Genomic DNA, 8169 nt, shown 5'->3' with positions numbered 1-8169 from the left:
CTTGTTAGCTCACCTATTTTAGAGAATTTAGGGACTGGAGGAGTTCTATGCTGTTTGGATGAATTCATTCACTCGGTTTAAAAGTGCTATTTCTGAATCATATACAAGGTTGTAGTCAGTAACATCAGATATCACCTTCTTGGGATCCCTGCTAACCATGGTTACTACATAACTTAATAAATTGGTGTTTTGGTTTATTTTACTGTTTATGCATCTCTTTCCACTACACTTTGAAAAGTCTTTATTAAACCCCAACTGGTGTCCTGTCCATGGAGTGAGAGACACGTGATGGGACAAGGAACAAGGCATTGATTAAAAATAAGAAATAATGAAAGGAGTGTCTGGGGCATCTCTGAGGAAGATGCCAGTACCAGTATGGCAAAAAACTTTTGTTAGCAGCATTCCCTGGAGCCACCACTGGGTGGATGATACATCTTTTCAGAAGCCCCCACCCAGCCATGTTGCCTCGGCTGGGCAGTGAAGTGGAAGAGTCCCATTAACACAGGGCTGAAAAACTAATGAAGATGCTTAAACTACAAATATTGTATTTCAAGAAAGGACTGACACATGAGTTAGGTGCAAACACACACACACACACACACACACTTTCACCATAGGGGGAAGGTTAGAAATGTCACAGATTAAGGAAAAGACAATGGACAACAGCACAATAGCTCAGGGGCCAATGCACCAGGGTGTTGCTGCTGTGCCTGTTATTGCTTTGGGGGGAGTTAATCAATGGGCAGGGTGTGCCAATGCCTGGATATTTACTGCCTGCGATAGATTTGATAGAAATTCCCAGGAGAAAGTCAGTTCATCTGGGTTATTCTCTCGTCTCCATCACACCCGCTGAGGGCATCTCCTACTTCCCTTCCCTTAAAGGGGGGGGTGTCTTGGACAGGGGTTCTCAACCTTTTTCTTTCTGAGACCCCCCACCCCACCCCCCAACATGCTATAAAAACTCCACCGCCCAGCTGTGCCACAACTGTTTTTCTGCATCTAAAAGCCAGGGCTGGCGTTAAGAGGTAGCAAGCCGGGCAATTGCCCGGTGTCCCATGCCACAAGCAGCACTGTGAAGCTAAGTTGCTCAGGCTTTGGCTTCAGCCCTGGGTGGTGGGGCTCAGGGCCCTGGGCTGCAGTCCTGTGTGGCAAGGCTTCAGCTTTCTTCCCTGGGCCCTACCGATTCTAATGCCAGCCATGCTTGGCGGCCCCCCTGAAACCTGCTTGCAACCCCCTAAGAGGCCCCGGACCCCTGGTTGAGAACCACTGGTCTAGGAGAGCTCTTTTAAAGGTGCTCATTGCTACTAAAGCCCATAAAGCAACGTAGCCCCTAGGGACGCTGGAGGATATTTAGCAGCGTTTTCAGTTTTCATACTGGAATGCACAAACAAGCCTTTACTCCTGCCCTCTTGCTGCCAGGTAAATCTGTAGCTGCTTCATTCCCTGCCCTCCTAAAGCACTTGAGTAATCAAGGTTAACCTACAGCCCCCACCTGTATTTTGGCAAACAGGCTCATCGGTCAGAGTATGAGAGAAATGTTGTCTATCAGGCAATCTCTTCTCTTGCAAACAATGTGTTACATAAATAAGTGAGTAATAGCAAATTACTGACTGGGAAGCTGGGTTTGAAGCTTTCCAAGGATTCACAGCTGAGCTGTAACTGATGGTTATGACAACGTGGGAGCACTTAGGTTTCCTAACAAAAAGTGAATCTAGGAACTTCAAGTTTATTTAGTGTAATTGTTTTTTATTAAATATGCCTCACTGACCATTCCAGAGATCTTGGCCAGGGCAAGAGCAGCTGTCTGCTCCTGTCTCCTGCACCTGCTTGTTAACCATGTTCACACTGCTATCCTTAGACGGGGGCGGGGGAAGGCAGGGAAAGGAAGGTGCGGAAATCTCTTGAAAAGTACAGCCCTCCCCCCAAACACTGGGAAAAGACTGTCTGAAATGGAAAGACTGCTGGCAGGCTGCTTGACAGCAGTTTTACAAACTATTTGAGCTGTTCTACTTCATGATCCAGCTTGGCTCTTTGGCTATTAAAAAACTGTTAAAGAGTATTTAAGCCATGCACCTAAGCCTTTGAAATTGACACAAGCTCTTTAGAACTGCCTCCTAAGGCCTCAGCTACTTAAGTGCTGAGAAGGGCAGATCAGACCAAATATTTGTATCAGAGCGGTAGACATGTTAGTCTGGATCTGTAAAAAACAACAAAGAGTCCTGTGGCACCTTATAGAGGGGGTGGCAGCAGGGGAGACGTTAAAGCTCTTCCCAACTTTTAACTATTTCTAGGGTTACATAACTCACAGCAAGGATAGATGTCCTCAGCTCTCAGATTTACTCCTGCAATGGGAGCATCTAGGCAAAACATTTTATAAATTACTTACAAATTAATAAATCTTTTAAACTCTTTCAAGGTGTTTTATTTGTTCTTTCCTAAGAGTTATTTATAGTCTCCCTTAACATCAGGTCAAAAAAAAGAAAATTATTTTCATTACAAGTCAAAAGCCAAACAAGAGGACGGATGGAAGGTCTGGTTTCGTTTCCATATTGCAGCACAGCAGACTTTCCACAGGCAGCTTCCTCCCCTTCCCTGCCTGCCACAGAAATCTGGAAAGGTGCCCATAAACATCACAGGCAAAAGATGGAGAGGGGATGTTCCTGTGGTAGCAATGCACAGTGGACCTCCCAAGAGGCCACTGAGGTTTGGTGCAGGGCCGCCCAGAGGGGGGGGACAAGTGGGGCAATTTGCCCCAGGCCCCGCAGGGGCCCCCACGAGAATATAGTATTCTATAGTATTGCAACTTTTTTTTATGGAAGGGGCCCCCGAAATTGCTGTGGCCCTGGTTTGGTGCACTAACATGCCTGCAGGTCTGTGACTGGCAGAGGCCTTTCTAAGCCATCTATTGCCTTGGGTTCTAAGAAGCAAACAGCTGGAGATAGAGTAACACTGTGCTGCCCATCTCTCCATGGTCTCTTTGTTTCTCCCTCCCTGGATCCCACGGCAAGGGGAGCTGGTGTTCATCGCCCTGGTGAAGACATGTCTATACATGGCCGGGTTTGGGGCTTAGTCTGACCTCTACGCATTTCTGCCACTGGGAAATCTCGACCTCTTTTTCCCATGAGAGCATTCCCCTGCTCCTGCCTAGCTGCTGCAGCCCTGTGCAATGTGGCACAGATGGGGCATGGATGGAGACGTAGGAGGACTCTGAATTCAGAATGGAAGCAGGTAGGGACCTGGTGGAGTTCCTGGTGCATGAGTTTGGGCTCATTGTGCTGCTCAGACATTGGATGGAGAGAAGTGATGTGAAAACATCAGAAGCCGGAGCGCTCTCCAGTGGCTGTAGGAGCTGCTCCGACTTGTAAACCAGCATTAATCAGTTCATGGAGCAATGGGGTTACCTGGGTATTTGTTTAACTGTCAAGTTAAAAACCATAACTGTCTCTTCCAGCAATTTGAACTCTGATTTCAGGGCTTCAGGGCAGCACAACCTGCCCCAGCAGCAGCAGAGAGGAAGGGCCAAGCTGAAACCCAGAACCAAGGTATTTCAAGAGCCCTCTGCCCATGGGAGAGCTTTGATCCAGGGGTTTGGCTCAGCCTTACGCAGAGCTGGAGAAAGATGTGAAGCCACCCCAGAGTTCCTTATGGTGGAGCAAGGGATTTGGTTCCAGCCCATCTCTAGCTCCAGGATGTTCAAATGGCAGCTCCCGGATTAATTGCTAATCCTGATTTTTTATTACATTTAAGACTTAAAGCTTTTCCTTTTAAATGATTTACCTTCCCTGTAATTGGCTTTTATATTGCACTGGGGGTTGCTTTTAAACATTAATTCGCCAGTAGCAGCAACAGACACACACACAGCTCTGCAAAACAGAGCTCCCTGTTCCAAGGCGAAGGAGAAGTCACAGAGCAGGGGGCTGCAGGAGGAGCTGGCAGGGAATCTCAGCTAACTCACAAGTCAGGAGCTTGAATTCTCGGAAAGTTTTCATAAAGTTCTTCAGCTCAATTAGCATTTAAATAGTCGGCCTGCTTTGTTCCCGCAAAGCAGTCGTGGCATTGTAATCAGGGAACACCAGCAGCCAGGCTATGCTGGCACACTGGAAATGTCAGCAGAGTTTATTTGACACTGTGTAGTGCTTTTGGTATTTAGTAACATTTGGAAAGTGCTGAGGATTCAGTTTGTCCTCCCAGAGGGGCTTCCTCCAAAGAGGCTAAGGAGGGCACTCGCCCGCCTTAGCTTGTCACAGCAAATGAAGTAGAAAGGGCTTTTCATTTAACTTTGCCCAGGACTGGAGCTCGAAACCCCTGGGACAGACCCCCGCACCTGTGTAGCAGAGCCCTTTGCTCCACAGAGATTGGGTCTCTCTCTTTGAGATGAGGAGGCCAGTGTCTGAGAAAGCACACACACACACACACACACACACACTCACTCACTCGCCCCCCAACTCCCCCTTTAAAGCTCTGATATGTGTAACTCCCCAGCACAAAGGAAGTAGCAGAGAAATGTCCATTTGGTTCAGCGGGAACTGGGGAAAGGGAGACCATTTAAGAGGAGGGAATGGCTAGGTTTTATAAAATGCCCCTCACAGCTGTCAGAGCTCCCCACCACATGACAAGGTGCCTCATCACTCCAGTCCTGTGCAGGGCCAGCAAGCCCCAGGCACATGAGCAGAGAGGGGAAAGCAAAACTAGGAGCAATGTGCTGATTGGGTTGTTCACCCCATGGGGCTTGTTTGCACTGTCAAAGCCACTTAATCAGACCCTGCAGAGCACTGGACAAGAGGCCCCTGCCACCATCGAATGTACGGAGCATTCTGGGAGCTGCCCAGGAGTCACACTGCCTGCACACCCCATGCCAACACACCTGATGCCGTTGCTGAAGGCACTGCCCAAAGGGGTCAGCCCCAGATCACACCCCATAATGGTGTCATCTCCCACCCCACAGCTTCACTGGAGAACGAACACTTGCTTGTATCTGTGCCAAAACACCCAGGTGGTAGGACTTTGCATCTGGCCCCTGGATGATCACAGCTGCCACAGTGGGTCCCCGAAGGACAGGAGGTTTCTGATCCTGCCCCAGAACCTCAAAGTCAGGGGCGTTGGAACAATGTGTGTAGTGGGGGTGCCAAGAGCCACTGAACCAAACTGCAAACCCTTCGAGCCAGGGGGTGCTGCTGCTGCACCCCCTGCAACCATAGCTCCAGGACCCCTGCTCGAAGTAGATCCAGTTGTGAGGAAGACATCAACGCAGGTTGCAGAGCACCAGCATGCTATGGCAGATTGTTGGGACACCGTGCTGAGGAGACATGCCAGCACCTGGGGGAGCAGCTGAGGCTTCTTCGGGAATGTCTTATCTTGGCCCAGGCAGCGTAAGTTACAATAATGGAGGACAAACAGTACAGCCAGACCATGGAGAGGAGTGAGTGCAGTGGAGCTGTCAGAAGGCTCTTTTGGTGCTTGAGTGGCCAGTGATAAGTCCAGCATCACCCCAAGCCAGGAACTGTCTGACTTACTGCAGGGGCAGGTGTGCTCAGGGCCGACAGGGGGGAAAGCCGGTACAAATTACCAGGGCCCGGCTTCCCCCATCGGCTCTGTTTAGCCGGTCCGCCCTTGCTGGGGGGCCCGAACCCGCTCTCGGCCGCCCTGGGTGTGCTCAATGATTGTTATTTATGTTACGGTGTCTGGAGACCCCGGGCAGGCTCAGGGCCCCGGGGTGCAGGGTGCTCTACACACCTTGAACAAGACAGTCCCTTCTTCAAAGGGCGCATGCTCTGACCGGGGTGGTGCCTTTCCCTAGCTTACTTCATTTCATCCCTTCCTGGGTTCAGCCAGAGCCAGGTTCTCCTGGGAAGAGCTAGCTGGGAATCTGTTAGACGGGTGTGGTCAGTGCATCGTACTTCATGCCACGTCATGATCGACCCTAGAGGTTGTACATAGATGCTGAGTCCACCCTGACCTCTGGTGGACCCCATGCTGCCAAGCTCTGGGGGAGACTCAGCTATCGCCCATCAGGACTCTTTGGAAAGGGATGAGGTTAATGCAATTCCCAGGATGCGGGGGGGTGGGGATGGGGTGGGAGGGGCAGCTGATCTCATGGATGGCAACATGTTACATTTTCATTTAGGAAATCATTAAAATGAAGCCAGGAAAAATGCAGTTAGATGGATGCACGTTTCCTGTGGGGCTGAAAAGGAGTCTGGCTGACAGCCTAAATACCCACAGTTTGTGCATCACCAGACAAGAACCTGCTGAATTGTTTTATCTTATTACATTAGCAGTGTCATTAAGCAACACCAGCTCAATTGGGCCTCAGAGCCATAGCACAGAACGCCCAGAACGCCCAGGGAGCAGCCTTCTATAAAGCACCAGAAAACTGCTTTTCTCTGAACCGGCCTCAACAACTCTTTCTTTGCATCAATATATTTCACTGGGAATTTTCTCCTCGACTGTACTGTGTAGGTTCCTCTTGAAATATTTATCACCCACAGCCATTTCTTCTCACCTCATCATTGTGCAGCTTTGGAAAATTCAATCCTCGCCCACCCCAAAAAAGCACACACTCATTTCGACTGTAATAATACCTATTGCGAGGGAAGCCTGAGTCTGGCCCAGAGAGGGGAAACCCACACCCTAAAGAGATCGTGCAGGTATGGGATGTTACAAGTGATTCAGAAAGCATGCTGGGTCGGGCGAGCTTTAGCCCACTGCTGAAAGCATCTCTCTTGCTTTAACAGTGTCCTCAACACAGCACATGCTTATTTAATTAAATTGCCTCCACGAGTAAGATCCTGCTTTCCTCTACCTCACTTAGAGAAATAGGAAGCTGTGTGGCTAGATGACAAGGAGGAGCTATTCACAGAGCAGTTTGGGAAGGAAGGGGCTCAGGCTGCAGCAGGAAGAATCCAAAGTAACTACTAGGGACAATTTTGTAAGTCCCGGAAGAATTCAGCAATGGAGCAAAGGAAGCCATGACATCGGTCAGGAATAGCTGCAGCAATGGGGATACCAGACCCTGCTCTACCTGCAATGTGATCAGGAGAGAGTCTACAGCCTAGGAGAGGAAATTTTTCACAAGGGTATAAATCTAAACCAATATCAGAATGATATAAATCCTGTATCAACACTGGGGAGATAGGACAGATGCGAAAAGAAACAGCAATATTATCTGCCTTTTAAATAGACCTGACCAAATGAGTAATTTATGCAATGCATTCTGGTCCTTCCTGAACACCTGCCTCTGTTGTGGTACCTGCAAGAAGCTTGTTCATTGCGATTGTACAATGTACATATCCTACCCTCTCCCCTGGGTAGCTGTTGCTGTTTTCCCCTGCCTGCTCTATTTGTTCACTTATCTGTCTTTAGACAAGGAGCTCCGTAGGGCAGGGACTGTGTTGTCTCCTCCGGGAAGTGCCTAGGCAGTGAGAGTAAAATAGATTAGAGTCACTCTCTCTGCTGGCTGGGTGTCCGTGACCAGGCTGTGAATTTCTCAGATGCATTCATAATTATACGGTGAATTAAGTCTTCTGCAATGCATTAGTCTCTGTGCACCGAGTGCAAGGTGTCCTATGTGACTATTGCTGAGCAGTCACTCTCCAAACTGGGTTTGTTAGTTGTGAGTGGCTAGATCGGTGACATGCCATTATATGCCCATCTCCCCATCTGTAAGATGGAGGTGGTGCTGCTTACCGACCTCTGTCAGGCACTTTGGGATCTAGAGATGAAAAGCTCCAGAGGAGTTCTGTTATTGATTGAGCGAGCAAGTGCCCACACACTCAAAAGCCGGGTTCCAGGTACATGTGGCTTGTGCTTTCTGGGGACACTAGCATGCACACGCACCCACAAGTTGCTGGACTTGAAGCAGGAATCACTGAGTGAAATCCTGTGTTATGCAGCTTAGAGGATTATAAATGATCCCCAAGGTTTGAAGTCTATGAATCAGCACCACCAAAACTCATCAGCCTTTTGAATCTTCATGGGGAGTGTGAACACTAAGGGGAGCAACTGAGCTCACCCAAAGTGAAGTCACTTCCAATTTCAAGTGACTATCGCCAAAGGGGGCAGGGGGGCCTTTAGCATGACTTGCAGTTACAGCCAGGTGAATAAAGGCACTGCTCTGACGCCCGGAGCAGGATTGGCAGGGAAGAGTGGGGAAGCCTCTGGCTAAACCAA

The sequence above is a fragment of the Emys orbicularis genome, chromosome 2, assembly GCF_028017835.1.
Source record: "Emys orbicularis isolate rEmyOrb1 chromosome 2, rEmyOrb1.hap1, whole genome shotgun sequence".
Taxonomy (NCBI): domain Eukaryota; kingdom Metazoa; phylum Chordata; order Testudines; family Emydidae; genus Emys; species Emys orbicularis.
The sequence above is the reverse complement of the archived record's forward strand: the minus strand, read 5'-3'. Positions refer to the sequence as shown.